General features: G+C 42.8%; 1 long non-coding RNA gene across 1 annotated transcript in view; it reads right to left on the reverse strand.

The window, feature by feature from the left end:
* The window catches only part of LOC138260838 (uncharacterized), a 277,773-nt gene that overhangs the window by 15,391 nt on the left and 242,896 nt on the right, over positions 1-19,486 (reverse strand). Inside the window, exon 3 of the long non-coding RNA XR_011199020.1 lies at positions 1,411-1,551. This is a non-coding gene — a long non-coding RNA (uncharacterized lncRNA). The remainder of the gene's footprint in view (positions 1-1,410; positions 1,552-19,486) is intronic.

Here is a 19,486-nt window from a genome sequence, read left to right on the forward strand (position 1 = left end):
CACCTGCGGAGGTGGTGGACAGTTCATCGTCCAGGCTAGTGTCAGGGGCCCCTTGTTGTGCCACAGTGTCACTCCTGGTGTTGAGGACTTCCTTCAGCACCCCTACAATGGTGCCCAGGGTGGAATTGATGGATCTGAGTTCCTCCCTGAAGCCCAAATACTGTTCCTCCTGCAGGCGCTGGGTCTCCTGAAACTTGGCCAGTACCGTTGCCATCGTCTCCTGGGACTGGTGGTAGGCTCCCATGATGTTGGAGAGGGCCTCGTGGAGAGTGGGTTCCCTTGGCCTGTCCTCCCCCTGTCGCACAGCAGCCCTCCCAGTTCCCCTGTGTTCCTGGGCCTCCGTCCCTTGGACCGGTGTAATACAGCCCTAGCTGCTTTACAACACAATCTATGTTTTGCATTACGACTGATGAACTAACCAGTCACAGAGACAAAAACAGCTTTGCAGATGGTGGCAAAATCACCTGCCTCATAAATATGTATGAAACAGAAGCTTTTTTTGCTGAAAATGATTGCAAGTGCAGGGATGGACGCATCCTTACATTTGCATCCATTGACAGATGCTTTTAACAAATTCAACATTTTGAGTTCAGCCGCTCAGTGGGCCATTGACTAGGGTATTTAGGGCTGTAATACAGAAAGTACCCCGGGCACGTACGTATTTTAGAAGAAGCCTCAGATGCTTGTGCGGCCTATTCTATAACTTAGAAAGTGCTGGTGCACATTTTGCCGGTTTGATCTCAAGTGATCTTTCCCTAATTTGCATGGGGACATGTTCCGTACCCCACGAGCTGCTACTGGGCTTGACTGTTCCCATTGGAACAGTGTCAACACAGATTTGCATATGCCTAGTTCCAAATTTAGGTGGCAAGGTGTGCAATGATGATGGACTGGGATACGGCCTCTGATTACCAGTGGCTGGATTAATTTAAGCATTCATCCATCACTTTTTTGTTCTACATCAGTATTTCAGATGGAGGAGCATTGACAAAGAAGTCACCAGGAAGCATGCTGACGTGCACCACATTTGAAGTGGGACCCAGTCAGTGCGCCGTCTGAGGGCGCTATTGCAGTGGTGGCACAGAGAGCCAATGAATTCCCCCAGGCATACCACTTTTCAAACGGGTGAATGACAGAGCTGCAGTTCGTACCTGCACTGAGCACAGTACTTTTTTAGTATAATTATAGGTACTGTCCAGGTCTATGACGCGTGCATCTAGTTGAGGTATGCAAAACTGGACAATATGCCCAATTTGTAATTGTTAAATATTATAGATTTTGTGATTTAAGATGCACAATGTATGAACTTTAATAACGTTCCTTAAAATACGGCGAAGTACCTTAAATAAACAGTGCATTCGCTTTCAATTCCAATTTCTTGTTTGGCTTTTTTATTGATTCTGCATTTACATTTTAGACATTTCTCGCTTCTCCCGTCTAAGCCTCGCGTTTAAGCCTCGCGAATCCTTCCCGATACCCATCCTCCTGAGATCAGTCTGCATTTGATCATGTTCCATTCGGTGAATTCTCTCTCTTCCTAGATTTGGTTTTCTAAAAAAAGATGACAAGGGGCGATCGTTACACGGTGTTTAAGCAGCTGGAGACTATAACAATTTTTTACAGGGAATAACAATTGGACACATCATTAACTTTCATCTCTAGTTCGCTTTTGTATGAGAAAATGATCAATTGTGACTGATTTTCATGCTAAAACACACTTACAAATTCTATGGCGAAATGATATCCAGTTTACTACAACATGACTCCATTAATTATAGCCTTACGTTCTTTTGTAGTGATTAGTTTTGTACGGCATTTAATTCTCTGCTGTGCGAATTCAAATTCAATTTTGCAGTATGTCTTAGCCGTGTGCAGTTAACCTCAGATTTGTTATACCACATTTTAATTAAAGAATAATATTTCCTTGTCGTCAAAATGCAATGCTGTCAAAGAAAATTAAAGACATTCTAAATGCCGGGTAAAAAGGGTGGACATTCCCCTGTTATTAATTAATACCTACTATTAGCAGTTTTAGGTCACTGAAATATAAGAGAACTATGTGCACCAGGGCACGTCTTAAAAGATGAATCAGTTATTTAATTTCATGGTTTACACACTGTAATAGTGAAATCAATTATCTTATAGGACTCCAGAGAAATAAATGCACATCTGAGAGATGATTTATACAATGTCTAATTAACAAGCATTGGCAATGCCAACAGGTCTGACTTATGACTGAAACCGCCTCTTCATTCACTGGGGAGTTTAAGCATGTAGTAGTGTGATCATAGATGAGCTCTTTCATTCATCCTTGCACTCATACATCCATGCTTTCACCCTGTTACTCATCATTGGAGCAAAACACAAAAACCCACAAACTCGACAAGCGTATGCAAGATCAACTAAAAAGTATAAACAAGCATTTGCAATGCAGTGGGTCTCGCATTTGCTCGAGTTAGAGCTATTAGCGGTGTAAACTCCTAACCAGACGTTTCTTGCCACATAACTTGAAAATCAAAAGTAAAACAGTTTCACATAAGAGAGGCGATTCACAGCACCACGGCCGCCATGAGCATCATAGATAAGGAGAGACACAAAAGGAAAAAGAAGTTCGCTCGCAGTCAAACTTATCCGCATAAGTGCAATTAGCCATATAACAGGGGCGATAGCCAAGGCGATAACAAAACCTCCCCAAGGAGGGACAAACGTAAACCATTTACCAATGTCATCAAAGGATTTTTGAAGGGCAAGCTCACAAACGAGTGGTACTGATGGGCGTGAGGTGGGCGTTGTGAAAAGCCCAGATACCTACCAACACGTCGGAAAAGCAGTGCATGCATGCTGCTATGCTCACACACAGAAACCGGCTTCGCAAGAGGGAGGGCACTGGGAACCTTCATAGGGCTTAGGATAGGATATGAAATGAAATAAAGGGGCACCACGGGGTCTCTGCTTTCCATCCAGACTAGTAGGTCACCATGTATCAACAACATGAAAGCAAAATCAATGCAACATATTCAGTGTGTCGTCTTTGGGTGCCTGCATTTATTCTGGGGTAATTCTGACAAACATCTTGAAAAGTACTGCAACTCCACAGACAGCACAAACGATCGATCCCACTCTTATTTGGAACACACATAAATTTGTGTTTGATGTACATTACATAGCAGTGACTGCAAGAAGCTGAGACATTCAACTAGTTATCATGTCTAACGGCCTGATTTAGGATTTGGCGGAGAGGTTACTCTGTCACCATCCTCACCGTTGTGACCAGAAGAGATGGTTCTTCTCCATTTTGCAAAATATTATCAACAACGGCTCGAGTATTCTGCCTTCGTGATGCATAATGAGCTTTTTTACAAGCAGTGCTATGAAGTAGCCAAAACGAGGATAACCAAACTGGTTAAAATCCAAAATATATACTGTTTGAGCATTGATTGGAGGTTCACGTGTAAAACAAGCATTGGCAAAGCCAATAAGCATTTACTATAGGACCTACTGGCTTTTCTAATGTTTTAAGCCATGTTGTACAGCATTGCAGCAACTGTACAGCATGGCTAAAAAACAAAAAGTTAATGTGACTGCCATATCACTTTGTAGGTTCACTAATGCATTCAACATGCAGGCGCACACCAACAAGAGGACACTTTTTTTGTTCTTCCGATCCAAGATGGATAGATAAATTTAAAAAAATGTTGTGTGAAGGAGCTGTTTAAAAAAACATAGAGGTGAAAGCACTTTCTAAAAAAAATATAATGGTTGATCAGGTTGGGTAGAACAAGGGTGAAGCAACACAAAGGTGGGCTGAGTGGATCAACAAGAGAGAGAGAACAAGGGTGATGCAGAGTGGCATGGACCGCGAGCGAGCAGAAGCACATGGGTGAGAGAGAGCAACATAAGGGCAGTTGGTAGAAAAGGCACAATGGGCAGAGAGAGCAGAGGCAGGGCAGAAATGCATATGAATAAGACCGCTGCAAAATGCATGCAATTCATGGAGTGCTTAAACAAAAAGAAAAAAGTAGTTCCCTAAAAGTGAGCAGAGGAATTATGGAAGCATGCCAGTCAAAGAGATGGTCAAGAGGCTATACTTCATAGGATGGACAAACACAACATTGACAAAAAAAGCCATCAGATAAGAAGTAGCTAATGAGAATGACAAGAAAGCCAACCAATAGTGAGCAAAGGGCATTCTCCAAACTCCTGTACGTTCTTAATAAGCCAACAATTTGTTTTTCGCAGCCCGCAGTCTGGTAGACTCCACCTGAAAATGGTGCCTACCACTTTTTAACTGAACATTACCCATGTCTTATTCATCATTTTCTTTGCTTAGGTCGATAAAGCCCTGTTTTTTTACCACTTTATGCATGTGGCTTTCCTGTGGTGTTTTTAACTGTTCTAACCATGTTGTTTATTTAGCCTGCCTCCCTATCACTTTTGAAGGGAAACCTTTGTCCTCCTGGAATGCAGGCATGTAGAATGTGGGGCTGAGGGTCCAATGGGACTGTGGATTCTGTGGATCGAAGGTTGAGAGAAGATCCACAGCTGGTCGGTGTGTGAGGTGTTAACTCACTGCATCCTGGAGCATTATTACATTGGTGATGACCTGGGACTGAAAACGCTGGACTAGGAATGCCTCAACACCTTGCTTGGGCACCAGCGGCTCCAGGAAGAGGGGACCGTATTTTTGCTGTCCAACGATTACCAGGTGACGCAGCAGTGAAGTTCCTGGGGATACAGCAGTGGTAACAGAGGTGAAATAGAGAGAATTAACAGTATCATAAGTGGATCCCATTCTTGTTATTAAAGCTTTTACTTTATTCACCGTCGTTAAATGGATGTGCTTGAGCATGTCGCAGGACTGACATTCATTCAGTGACACTGTTCCAGAGCATGCCACTCTTTCTTCTCAAAGCAGCAACGGCATGAGATCATAGATATCCTCGAGCATGCCCCGGGACAGACATTCACTATGTGATGAACGGCGTAAGATCCAAGTTAAGCCCGAGCACCGCTGGACAGGCTTTATCTCTGTGATGTTTTCTCTGTGTGTATGCTGATTGGCTGGCCATTACGAGAGCTAGGCAAACCTTGTATTGAGCAGTTTGTCACGGCTCATCTTATTGGTCCCTGGCTTGTTAGAGGAAAAATCCTTGGCATTTGCAGTTAGGCCACAAAGAGTCTTTTCAGCATTTATGCAGTGATGCTCTGGGGAATTATTAGGCCCGTAGGAGCTCCTCCTGCTGTCTATCACTTGAAGTGCGACAAGGTGCACTGGACTCCTTTTATGTGGAACAGAGATTCATCAAGGAGAGTGTGTACCACGTATTGATTTTTTTTGCCTGGTAAGTGTGGGATGCTCGGGTGCCGAATTGGGTACAGGTGAAGGTAACTGGTGTACTTGGGTATCAGTTTGGGTACCGGTATGTGGTGTGGCTACTGCTAGATTCCGGTGCCAAGTCGGGTACCAGTGGTTTTGGAAGTGACTTACATTTGAGTTGTCTGTATGGAATTCAGTAGTTACACAGTTGGGAGGGAGAGGATTTTGTTTATTTGGTTGATCATTCAGAACATTGCACCACCACTGTTTTTCTTTGTTTGAGCTGGGGAAACTGTGTTGAAATGGGCCAAGTGGAAGTGTTTGCACACTATGCAATAGTGTGTGGTACATCATTAAGTGCTGGAAGAATGATCTCTCTTTCTCCTTCACTGTTTGGGTCCTGAGGGTCAAGATGTATTTGAACACCTTCCAGACTTAGAGGATGGTGAAGCTGAAAGCCTGAATGAGTTTGATGTCTGCATTGGAAAGTTGAGAAACATTATTTGTCTACGGTTCGCATTATTCTAGAACGGTATCAATTCAGAAAGAGAATCCAAGGATCACAGGAGTCAGTAGAAAACTATTTTACAGATTTACATAAGCTGGCATCATCATGCAAGTTTGAGAGTGCTTCAGAGGAGCAAATTAGAGATCAGTTCATGTTGGGGTGTAATACAGAGAAAGTATGAGAAGACCCCTGGCAAAGAGACACTCCAAAAGTGGATGAGGTGTTACTGATAGCTAAAAAGATTGAGCATTCCCTTGCTTGTGTGCATGTAATAAGAAGAGAAACTGGGAATGCATGGAAGAACAGGTCCATATTGCAGTCAAAGTGAAGAACAATGATTTACAAAAGATACATTTGCAGGAAAATGTTTCAGATATGGTTTGGTTGGGCACATGGTGAATGATAAAAAGTGTCTAGCATGGGGGACTGTGTATAATGGCATGTGGGAGCAAAGGTCACTGTGCAAAAAATGGTGGCTCTCAGAGTAAAACAACAGGGTTAAGGAGGTAGTGGTAAATAATGAGAGTGGAGAATTGAGTATTATGATCTGCAGTTTGGTGAGACAGTCCTACAGGTGCAGAACCATGGGACGCGTGGTCCGAAGAACTACGTTAATGTTATTGGATTTAAAGTAAGAATGCTGTTTGATTCAGGGGCAAAAATCTCATTGGTACCAAGAGTGTTTTATGAAGATCATGTGGCTAATAAGGTAAGGCTGTATAAGCCGGACATCAAACCACTAGCGTGTAGGGACCAACCTATCAAATTGGTAGGTTATTTTTGGGGTGAATAAGAGTACAAAAGAAGCATCACAGTGGGCAAAATTGATGTCTCTTGCAAAGGGGATAGTATAATCAGCTGGTTCCACCAGGAAGATTTAGAAGTCATGGTGGATCTTAATTGCTCTCCCCCAATGGTCTTGAAGAGGAAGATGCCTGTTGATCTTAGGGGTTCTCTGTTAATACGTGAGCTCAGTAGCTTGTCTGAAGTTGGTGTCGTCCATGATGTGGTTCAGTCTGAACAGAAGGATATTCGGCTCAGGGAATTCCAAGATGTTTTTAGTGCCAAGTTGGAATGCTTGACTGACTATGCATATGAGATTCTGTTGCAAGATAGTGCATCACCAGTGACATGTAAGGTCCTAGGAGCTCTTTTTCCATGAGACAGGCAATGAAAGATGAATTAGAGTGAAGAAGTAATGTATTATTGAGTACGTGGAAGCTTCAGAATGGATTACACCAGTGGTTTTGACTCAGAAGGCTTTGGGTGAGAGTAGATTCTTTGTGGACCTGAGAGGGTTGAATAAGGCAGTGGTTGTGGCTATAGCATTTATAACTCTGTATGGAGTGTATAAATTCACTAAGAAGCCTTCTGGTTTGATCTGAACAATCTCAGTTTTTAAGAGAGCTGTGGAAAATGTAGAGGGTGATTTGGTGGATGTTAAAATCTGTTAGGATGGCATGCTTGTTTTTGGCACCAATTTTGTAGTTAGGTCAGATCATAAACCCCTTAGAGAGATTTTTGGAAATAAAGGTGTGGATGCGATGTCAAGTAGGATCTGTAAATGGGTAATTTCCTTACAGGAGTTTGGTTTCCGGAAGAAGTACATTCCAGGGGTAGAAAATCAAGTGGCAGATTGTCTCTCAATGTTAGTTGACTGTGAAGCGGATGATCAAGAAGGTGGGATGCATGATGATGCATGGGATTTTCAAGTGAGGAATGTTTGAGGAGGGGCATGAATGAGGGGCAAGGTAGTGGGTTTGGCCCTTCATGGACATTTAGGCATCAGCAAAATGAAAGAAAGGATAAGAATGAAATTGTGGTGGCCTGGGCAAGTACTCAAACGGAAAGAGTGATCAGGGATTGTGTAGATTGAAGAAATAGTGATAAAAGTTGCAAGACAAGAACACAACCCATGATTGTGAGAAAACAACCAGAAGGACCATTGTAACAAGTAGCTCTAGATGTTTTGGGTCATGATTATGTGCTGGTATTGATCAACTTGTTTTCTAGGTGGCCAGCTGTATGGATTACTTAAGTCATTGAGACAATGAATGTGGAGAAGTTTTTAAAAGAAGTGTTTGGTAGAGAAAGCATTCCAGATTCCATCCTGCGGCAACGAGGTACAGTTGGTATCCCAAGAGATGGAATGCTTTCTGTCACAAAGAGGAATTCAGCATAAAAAATGTTCTGCATACCACCAAGAATCTGATGTGGTTGTGGAAAGATTTAATAGATTCCTGAAGGAAACTACAAAGATTGCCAAAATGGAGGAAAGAGACTGGAGGGATGGCATTCAGTCAAGGGTTGAGATTATCGCTTAATTCCACATTCCATCATGGGAAAAGTGCCATTTGAGTTCTTTAGAGGGAGGCAGCCTAACTCTCTAATGTGTCTACCCTAGATTAACCATTTACATGGGAGCACTGTGTCAGATGAGTGGAAGGAGAAGCAGCAAGACAGGATTGATCTGGGAAAAAATGTATGATACAAGACATGCTGTTAAACAAACCAGAGTTGCTGTGAGAGACTTGTCAGAATACAGCTACCACTATGGTTGGTTAAGCCCTCTAAATTTTCAGCACCTTAGAAGGTTGTTAAATGTTTTAGGAATGTTGTGAAACTAGAGAACAATTCCATATGGAATCTGGGTCGAGTTGTTGTGTTAAAGCATGAAGAGTGGAAAGAAGAAGTGGAGGATGCTAAAAAGCGTAATGGGTATTTTCCTGCAAAGGACAAATATGCCAAAAGGAAATTTTTGACCGTATTCGCCCAGCAAGAGGATTGTGATGCCACACATCGTGGCAAAATAAGTTCCTCTTTTTTTTCACCAGGGTTCTTATTTATGATAGTTATTTATATTAGCATTTTGGGCCTCATTACGACCCTGGCGGCGGGCGGTACACCGGCGGTAACAGTGCCAACAGGCTGGCGGTGTATCGTCAGTGGTTTATGATTGTGGCGCATTAGCCACGGCCATACCACCGGCCCTGTCATAATCCCCCAACCGCCAGCCTGTCCATGGCGGTAAACACAGCCATGGAAAGGCTGGCGGTAAGGGGGATTCGGGGTGCCCCTGGGGGCCCCTGCACTGCCCATGCACTTGGCATGGGCAGTGCAGGGGCCCCCAGGCACAGCCCCATCATGCACAGTGAAATGCGTGACGGGTGCTGCTGCACATCAACATTGCCACCGGCTCTATTATGAGACGGCAGCAATTTTGATGTGACTTTTCCACTGGGCCAGCGGAAAAGTCATAATAGGGAGCCACATATACCGCCAGCACTGGCGGTATAGTGGCGCCCGCGGCTTTGGCGGTCTTCTAGTAAGACTGCTGAAGTCGTAATGAGGGCCTTTATGTTTTATGACCTTTCCTACTTTTTATTATTGTTTGTGTAGATCTATATAAGAGAGGGAAGATGTGTGGTATCTTGGAATGCAAGCATGTGGAATGTGGGGCTGAGAAGGTTCTATGGACTGTGGGTTCTATGGATTGACCGTTGAGAGAAGATAGGGAGCTGGTGGATTTAGGAAGCGTTTCTTTGTGTAAACCTTAAATAAACAAGTTTATAACCCACTGCAACCCACAGCATTGTTACAGAACCCTTTGTCAGTTAGGTAATGAGTTAGTAGTTGCCTGATTTAAATTTCAGCTGACGGTTATTCCGTCACAAAGGTGCGGGATATCCTGTCTATCAAAATATAAATCCTATAGGTAATAATGGGATTTATATTTCGGCGGGCGGGATATCTGTCATCATCTAAATCAGGCCCTAAGCCTCTTAATGCAACCACTGTTACCTATTTTTGCATGCCCTTGGACGCTGTATTTTTCACAGATTTCTGGTTTAAGGCACATTAAACTCCTACATGTCCTTTCGGTCTGACAGGCGAGAAAAATGATCACTTTACTATTTCACCACCTCAGAATTTCTAGCAAAAGACAATGATCTTAATACAAAGTATTGGAAAAATTGGAAGGGCTCTTCCAAAAGCAAAGATGTTTCACACACCAGACTCTGCTTAAAGGGACTATTTATGCCTGTCATGTCTATGAACGTCTGCACAGAAAATGGTGAGTATTTTTCATGCCAATGGCGTCATACTCGTGTCCTGAAGAAATGGTTACTACCAAATTCGGACAAGGGCCCTGTTACCCTCAGTACTTTACGTCTGATCGCAAAGCACTCGTAAAATATTAGGAGTCACAGTATTTTTTCATTCTGGGTTTCGACCCATCTATTGGAAAAGAGTAACCACAATTTAGACATCAGAACCATAAAACAGATTTAGCGCAGTTTAAATCCTTCATCCTTTGTTTTACAGGGATCTTTTAATTATGCCGTACTTTTTTATCTACCTCTCTAGATGTTTTCAGGTGGTCACCATCTGCGACTTCAGATGGCTCAATTCAGTTACAATGAGGGGAGACAAATATATGAAACCAAGCAACTCTTTTATCAGGAATACAGCCTTTTGCTATGCGCAATGCCAAAAGGTCAAGTGGTGACTTGCCTAGGCCAGTTTTTAGCACCACTTACACTATCAAGCAATATGCAAATTACACTCAATCCGTGCTCATGCAGAGGGAGAGACTGAAGGCTCAAAGACGTACCCATACAATACATATTTGTTTAGTCAGATCACGCTAGCTGGCACTGAATTATTTTAAGACCAGAGTATTGCCTATTGGTCTCCAAAAACCAGGCTACTTTCTCGTAGGTTCGTCAGACCCTGCGACCCGGATCCGTGAGCACAACTGGTGAAACAAGCATTTACAATGCAACGGGTCTCGCGTTTGTCCTTGTTAGAGCTGATCGCGTTGTAAACTCCTAACCCGACTTTTCACCTATCGGGCAAAAGTGCATTTATGTACTTAACCCGAAAAAGTGAAATTAACTATGTAAATGGCTCGACTTCTGCCAAGCGAGATCGCGCTCATAAATAAGAGAAAAAGAAGTCCACGAGCGAGATGCAAAACAGCGAGCCTCGCATGTTTTCTGTACTTGGTCGCTGCACTGGAGGAGGGCTAGCCACAGGAAAAGGCTTGACCTATGCGTGCCTTCGACTAATGAAAGCAAGCATATGTTATTAGGCAAGCCCACAAACCAATAAAAAACACTGACGTGAAGTTGAGAGGGCTCCGAGCCCTTTTCTAAATACTAAAGCGTCTCACTGCGATACGCATGCGCGAGCGCATGCAACGCAGACTCGACCCTAAAAAGGAAACATGCAGCTGTGTCATAGTTGGACTCTCACTCACACTTTATTTGGAGGGGGGACGTGTGGCCCCCTGCTGCCCTGGGGTCCACCACCCCCAGGGCAACTCTGTATCTGGAGCCTGGGGCAAATCTTAAAAAATAAAAAGAAAGAGCCTCCCCATGGGACCCCCAAGCTCCAGGGACCCCCACCTCCCAGTGCTTTTCTGATTAGAATGGGGGCCCTTGTGGAGACACTGATGGCCTTGGGGACTACCACCCCCAGAGTTCCCCTTGTGGAGCCACTGATGTCCTTTGGGACTGGCACCCTTCCAGGCCCGGCTCCTGCTATGTCTCGGCGGTGCCAACCCTAGGACATAGGTGTTTGCTGTGGCTTGGCTGCAGCTGCAGCCAAGTCACAGCAAACACTCTTCTTTTTGACAGCGGGACCTTTAAAGCAAGTCTGGCTGTCAAACAGTAGAGCTTTCATCTCGCAGGGGACAGAGATGAAATGCTTCAGCAAGCACAGAGCTGCTGACAAAGCAGCTCTGTGCTTGCTGAAGCAATGTCCTTAAGGGCTCCCTCAGGGTGCCAGATAGCCTGTAGAGGGCGTTTTATTTTTAAAAGAAACAAACAAAAATAAATAAATATATAGGGACCGCAGGGGAGCCCTAGATGGCTCCCTCACCATCCCAGATAGCCCATAAAGGGCTACAAAAGCATTAACAGAAAACCCATAGCTCAGTGTGAAGGTCACAGACCTTCACACTGAGCATTTGGGGTTTCGAGTCCAGCTGGACTCTTTTAAAAAAATATTATTATTTTTTAAGATAATAAATATATTTTTGATTTCATATTGTACACAAATATGTCATAAGTATATCAGACATCAAACCCTAAAAAACACTCTATCTCTCTCCCTCACTTTCTTTCTCTCTTTCAATTTCTCCTCATCCCACATGCACTCAGACACTTATGCACCCACTCACAGACCCACTCAGACACTCCTACACCCACTCACAGACCCACTCAGACACTCACATACCACTCACAGACCCACTCAGACCCTCATGCACTCACTCACCACCCCCAGACAGACCCTCACACACACCCTCACAGACACATCCAGTTACACACCCACTCACAGACCCACTCAGTCTGTCACACTCCAATTCACAGACCCACTGACACCCTCATGCACCCACTCACAGACCCACACACACACTGACTCACCCACTAAAACACTGATGTACATATTGTAACACCCAGACAGACAATCTGACAGCCACTCTCACCCCCAGATACACCCTCTTACACCTTTTCTCACACCCAGAGAGGAATGGACATCACCCGTCATGCAATGCCAAAGGGTAATGCGCAGCATGGAGTTGTTTGGTTAGGGAGATTGGCCGCAGGGTCTGGCTGCAGGACAGTTCATGCGGGCAACCTTCTCTGCACATGGGTGAAGGCCGTGCATGGTGTAAGGTTATGTGTTTATAGGGGGTTGGCCACGGCCAGGCCCTGTTGCCAACCGTTGCCATATACAGTATGTCCAAAGGCCATGCGTAGCAGTGGTTCGATTAACATACAGTTATGAAAATTAAGATATGTAAAATAAAACAAGGAAATTCACTGAAAAAAACAAAGGTTACAGGGATGTTATAGTTAGGAAATAGAATTAAAAAAAGTATAAATTCACTGAAAAAAAGGCTACAGGGACGTTATAGTTAGGCTCACTTTTTGAACATACAAAACCTTAGAAATTCTCCAGCTAGAGTTAGATTTATATATATATATATATATATATATATATATATATATATATATATACAAATGTATATATATGCAAAAAACAAAGGAGAACTCTGGGAAGTTCCCAATTTTAGGTGGAGAGCTGCTCTAGTAAGGAGCACCCTGCAACACCAGCGACACTCTAAATTTGCTCACCTCAAATGTCTGCTTATCTAGCAAAGTTTTTAAGCATAGGATTAGCACAGTGCTATCCTCGCCGAGCTAGATAGTGACAAAGTCTTTTGCCATTTGTACAGCAAAATCTTTAAGCATAGGATTGACATAGTGTCATCCTCGCCGAGCTGTAAAATGACAAAAGCCATTTACCACTCCAGGCACAGTATTACGGCTTTGGACTGGTCAAATACCGTCCAAGCCAACCTGTCATTTTACAGCTCGGCGAGGATGACACTATGAAATAACTGTAACTATGAAAGCTGAATTTCTGTGGTATTATGTGTGTAAAATCTAACCTAAACCTGTAACCTTTTATTTTTCAGTGCCTGTAGGTTATATATATATATATATATATATATATATATATATATATATATATATATATGTATACATATATATATACATATATATATATATATATATATATATATGTAAGATATAAATATATTTATATATTTATTTCCTACTGGCAGTCACCAGTAGGTAGTAATAGTTAGGACCTAGTTTCCATAGATAAAGCGTATTTTGACTTGCCTATATCTTTTCTACTGTAGCTTTTACCTGGACATTTATTTACAGGAAGAAAGAGAGAGATTGGATCTTTGTGGATTTTGCATTTTTTACTGCAAATGTTCAACAAATATGGCAAAAAGTAAGGAGAAGCTGGACCATGAACAACAGTTACACCCGGAGAAACAGTTCCTGTTAAAGTGGACACTCAAGTAGAAAATATTGCTGCATAATTTAGCTGAATGGCCATGTACTGCATGGATTATAAGAAAATTGTGTCTGCTGGAGAACAATCTGCTAAGCTACTTCGTGATGCAGCAAAGCACACAAATGTTAATTTTATATTAAAACTGTGTTTCACAGCTTACATTTATTTGCTGCTTGTTTATGTTTATGTTTAAATTTAATGTTGCCAGTTTGTTAACAAAGAAAATAAAAAAATATAAAACGTTATAAAAGCACAATGTGCAAAATCATCTCCCCCCAAAAATAACTTTTCTTAAATCAAAATTATATGTGTGTACATGAGTAAACAAGTTTATAACAGGATTATATATGAGTGAGTGCGTGAATTGTGGATAAGTGTATGTATGGGAGATTCAAAGAGTACATTAGTATGTGTATGGGTAACTGAGTGAATGCATAAAAGGTGCATGGGTGAGTGAATGTTAGCTTTAGGGTATGTATGAATAGGTCAGTGAGTGCATGACTGGTTCGTGGATGAATGACTGCATGACTGCAAATATAGGTATATGGGTGAGTGAATGAGTGCATGAGTGCTGCATAGATGATTGAGTGCATGAGTGTGTATGAGTGACTGAGTAAGTGCACAAGTAGTGCATGGATGATTTACTGAGTGCATTAATTTGTGCATGAGTGAATGAGTGCATAAGTATTGCACTCACTGATTAAATGAGTGCAGGAGTTCATGTATCAGTCAATGAGCGAGTGCACAAGTGATGCATGGCTGTTTGTGTGAGTGCATGAGTGTTTGGATGAGTAAGTGAATGCACAACGGGTATGAGTGAATGTTTGAGTTATGAGAGCTGGTTTAGGTAAGTAAGTGAGTGTGTGAGTGGTTTTTGGGAGTTTGAGTGGATAAGTGAACATAGTGAGTGAGTGCACGGGTGATGGATGGGTTAGACAGTGTGTTCAAGAGCACTGTATGAATCAGTGAATGGATGGTGTATGGGTGAGTGAGTGTGGGTAGGAATGGTGCATAGGTGAATCACTCACTGTATGTATGAATGCATCTACACATGAGTAAATAAGTGGATGAGTGGTGCACCACTGATGAGTGTGTGCATGAGTGAATGAGTGAGTGCACAAGTGGTGCATGGGTGTTTGTATGCATGTGTGAGTGAATGCATGAGTGGTGTATGAGTGAATGTCTGAGTGTACGAGAGCTTATATTGGTAAGTGAGTTTGTGAGTGGTTTTAAGGAGTTTGACTGAGTGGATGAGTGAACATCTGAGTGAGTGAGTGACTGCATCAGTGATGCATGGGTGAGACACTGTGTGCATGAGTACTGTATGGGTGAGTCAGTGCAACAGTGCTGTATGCGTTACTGAATGGATGTATGGATGCTGTATGGGTGAGTGTGTTGTAGTTTAGCAGCGATTAGATTAAGCATTAGCAGAAGACATCTTGTATTTAGCAACTTTTGGGAACATTTGGCGGAAACCATTTTGTATTCATGGCAGCCATTTTCTCTGCCACATGCTGCCATGTGCTCACCATGTGCTCTGTCCTACCTTTCTGTTAACTACTCTTGACAATCTGCCTAGTGACAAGTTATATTTAGCATCTCCCACTTTCGCACATGCCCAGTAAGGTCTGCAGCTGTTAGTCCTTGAAAACTGTTAGCCCCTCCTATCTGTCAACTGTGCATTTCCACATGACCTTATATGTATAGAAGTCTTGCTTCTATAATTGTACCACCTCCTCTTAGCCCCTACGTGGGTATAAAAGGACCATGCTCTCTCAGTTCAGTGTGCTACTTCAAACATTACCGAAGGGTGCTGTTTGAACTGTAGTACCACCTCATGAGGTTTAATAAACTTTGTCTTTTATTTCAGTTTCTGTGCCAACTTCTTCCTATGTGGTCTGAGGACTTTGTGCAGAGAAGGGTGAACCCCTTGCACTAGTAGGCCTTGCTGAGGCTTACTTCAACAAATTGGCGCCCGAACAGGGACTCATCGGCGACTCGGACGCCCAACGGATTGGCCCCGACGAAGGATTGGGATCTCGCTGCAGACGATCAATGCCTGAGGAGACCTGAGTCTTGGCAACCACAGCGTTTTTCCCTTCCTTCTGACTTGACCATCCAGGTGGCGCCGGTCCTCGACTGAGATCCTTTTAGTTCATTCGTCATGCAGTGACCATTTGGTCGATTTTAGAACTTGGCAATTGGAACCTGGACACCCTGTGATTGGTAAGAGCCATTTTACGGCACTTGCTGTGGGTTTTGATGCCTTTGTTTGGTAATGAAGTTTAGCACTACTTACTGTGGCTCTCGTGTTTTGGGTGACTAGTCAATTTGTGTCCTTTGAATTGATATATAAATTGCAATTTATATAGGCAGGTAATGAGGAGAATTTTCTCCAATTTAATTTTGATTTGAACGGCACCTTAAGTGCTACTTTGATTATAATATTGCATATTCTGCACTATTTTTGACATGCCTGTTTTTAGCGCACTTCGTAGGATGTGTTGCTTTTGTAATGGTACCAATTTGAGACTGGAAGAATCGCAACCGGCACCCCCAGAGGGGACGCCCAATAGAGATATGTATGTTAAACATGTTCTTTCTTCTATAATGTACAGCACATTATGGAATAAATACACTCGTGCGGATCCTGAGTTACTTTGGCCTATGCATGGGTCATTTGATTTGCAAAAGATTGAGTATGTGGAACAATGTATGTGTAAGCGAAGTTCTAGGCAAGATATGTTTGACTGTGTACGAATGTGGGAGAAAGAAGTGCGTGGACGAGTGAAGCGTGAGCAAGCCTTGCTTGAGAAAGAGCAACAGAAGAATGTATATGTGAGAGCATTGGGAATGAGAGAGAAAGAAAGAAATGACATAAAGGCGATAGAAGAGAAAGAACGTAAATTACAGGTAACTGGCCATTACACTGTTAGGCAACCTCTCTATCCTATCCTTAATAAACCGCACAATGATTTTTTATTATTAGATCGCCCTCCACCCCCGTATGTCATTCCTTCTGCCCCTCATGAGTTAGCTGAGGTCTCCGGTTCAAAGCAACAGAAGATACGAGACAGTCGCTCTATGTTGCCTGCTGACCGTGCGTCTGAGCTTAGATCTATTGCTCGTAAAACAATTCGTAGCGATGTCTCTGCTTCTGAACTTTTAGATAACATGATAGGGTGGACGGAAAAGGAGCAGCTATATTTTACTAAGGCATTTGGCACAGAAGTTATTGAACTATTTCAGAAATATTCTGATGAGTTAGAGCCCGATGATGTTGCAGCTGATCATAAGCAAATGCGTGATGGTCTTTTTGTTTTCTCCCAGGTGGCTGATGCAATCAGGCGTTTGGTGAAATTATGTGTTGCAGCTTATGATAGTTCACGTGAAACCAATGCGGGAGGCCGCGCCTTTGTATGTTCCTCCTAAAGGATCGGCTAATCTGTTGATGCTAAGGGTTATTTTATTTGTAATTGGGTGTATACTCCTTGGAATAGGGCAGATGTAATGGCACTTAAAACAGCATTACCTGACCCGCGGAAAAATACAGCCGCCTTTTATGAGGAAGTTGAGGGAGCAATTAGTTCTTGTACTATGACTTTGGACAACTTGATTCTTTTGTTTTGCCTGAAGGTGTGGCTCTCATACAATATGCCGATGATATTTTGTTGGTAACTGATACCCCTGAGCAATGTGAAAAGTGCACTTTGTCCTTACTTTCTTTTCTTGCTTCACACCATCATAAAGTGTCATGAAAGAAATTGCAATATTGTAGACCAAGGGTAACCTATTTAGGTCACCTTTTGTCTAAGGAGGGCCGTGCACTTACATCAGATCATATTCAAGCAATTTTAGACACACCAGTACCCTCTACTCAGAAAGATGTTCATGCATTCCTTGGTCTTACTTCTTTTTGTACGCAATGGATATTAGGGTTTTCCACATTGTCAAACTTTTGCTAGCACTTTTGACTATAGATACTCCAATGCCCCTCCCATGGACAGATGAATGTGAGACTGCTTTCCTGCAGCTATGACAAGCCCTTTGTTCAGCACCAGTGTTAGGTGCTCCAGATTACATGAAGCCTTTTGCACTTTATGTACATGAGAAAGATGGATGTGCATTGTCAGTTTTAGTACAGACACATGGCGATAAGCAGCGTCCCTGTGCATATTTTTCAGCCGTACTTGACCCTGTCGCTCGAGCGTTGCCTGGGTGTTTTCGTTCAGTTGCCGCAACAGCTGTGTCAATACGTCAGAGTGAAGGGATCGTTTTGTCACTTAAGCTGTTGGTGTTAGTACCCCATGCAGTTGATGCTCTTTTAAATCAAACAAAACACAACATTTAACTAGCGCTCGCATGACAGGATATGAATTGACATTGCTGGCTCCTCACATTACACTGAAGAGATGTGCAACACTAAATCCAGCCACTTTGTTGCCATATCCGATGACTCGGTCTCAGTCACAAGAAACACATGATTGTATATTTCTTACCGAAGGACAGACAAAGGGTCGTATTGATTTACACGATACGCCCCTTCCAGATGTAGACGGGGAATTGTGGGTTGATGGGTCTTGTTTGAAGTTGCCAGACGGTACGACCTCAGCTTCATATGCAATCACCACAATACACACAGTAGTGGAGACAGCTCCTATACCACAGAAGTCAGCTCAAGCAGCTGAACTAATAGCTTTGACACGAGCATGTGAGCTTAGTACTGACTTATGTGTGAACATTTATACAGACAGCCGCTATGCTTTTGGAGTGGCTCATGATTTTGGTTTACTTTGGAAGGAGAGAGGCTTTCTCACATCCCACGGGATGCAGATAATGCACGGAGAATTAGTGCATAACCTCTTGACTGCATTGCAATATCCAAAGAAATGAGCTATTGTGAAATGTAGTGCACACAAGAAAGTGACCGATAAGATAGGGCAAGGTAATGCCCTTGCGGACCGCGTAGCACGTGAGACTGCGATGCAGCGAAGTACTACATCTATGTATGTAGTGAAGTCACAAGCTGAACGTTGGCATAAAGCTAGACAAGACGTATTAGATATACAGAAATCTGCTTCTGTGAAAGAACGTGAGCAATGGTCTGAAGAAGGAGAATTGGATGATGAGGGCTGTTGGCGGAATAAGCAGATGGATAAATGGAAATTGCCTATAGCTTTTGTACAACCTATGGTTCAGATGGCACATGGGAAGGCACATGTTGGAGCTTCAACAATAACGAAGTTGCTTACGCAAGTTTGGGAGCATCCAGAAATTTCCAGTACAGCTAAGAGAGCAGTACAGTCTTGTTTGATCTGTTTACAATACAATCCTGGAAAAGGGACACGTACTCCTGCGGGAGGGTTTTCTACACCAACTGCACCTTTTGAAGTTCTACAAATGGATTATATGCAGCTTGAACGCTGCAAAAATTTAAAGTATGTCTTGGTGGTGGTATGTGCCTTCAGTAAATGGTTAGAGGCGTACCCCACAAAGGATAATACTGCCATTATCACAGCAAAGGTGTTTTTGAAAGAATTTTTCCCTAGGTTTGGTATTTGCAGACTTTTATGGAATGATAACGGACCTCATTTTGTTGGGGAAGTTATTAAGTATGTCCTGAAAGGATTAGGGATCAAACAGAAGTTCCATGCGGTTTTCCACCCACAATCAGCAGGGTTGGTGGAAAGGTATAATGCTACTTTGAAGCTGAAGTTAGCGAAGATACAGGCTTCCACATCCTTAACTTGGCCGGATGCATTACCGTTGGCATTATT

This window comes from Pleurodeles waltl, chromosome 10, assembly GCF_031143425.1.
Source record: "Pleurodeles waltl isolate 20211129_DDA chromosome 10, aPleWal1.hap1.20221129, whole genome shotgun sequence".
NCBI lineage: Eukaryota > Metazoa > Chordata > Amphibia > Caudata > Salamandridae > Pleurodeles > Pleurodeles waltl.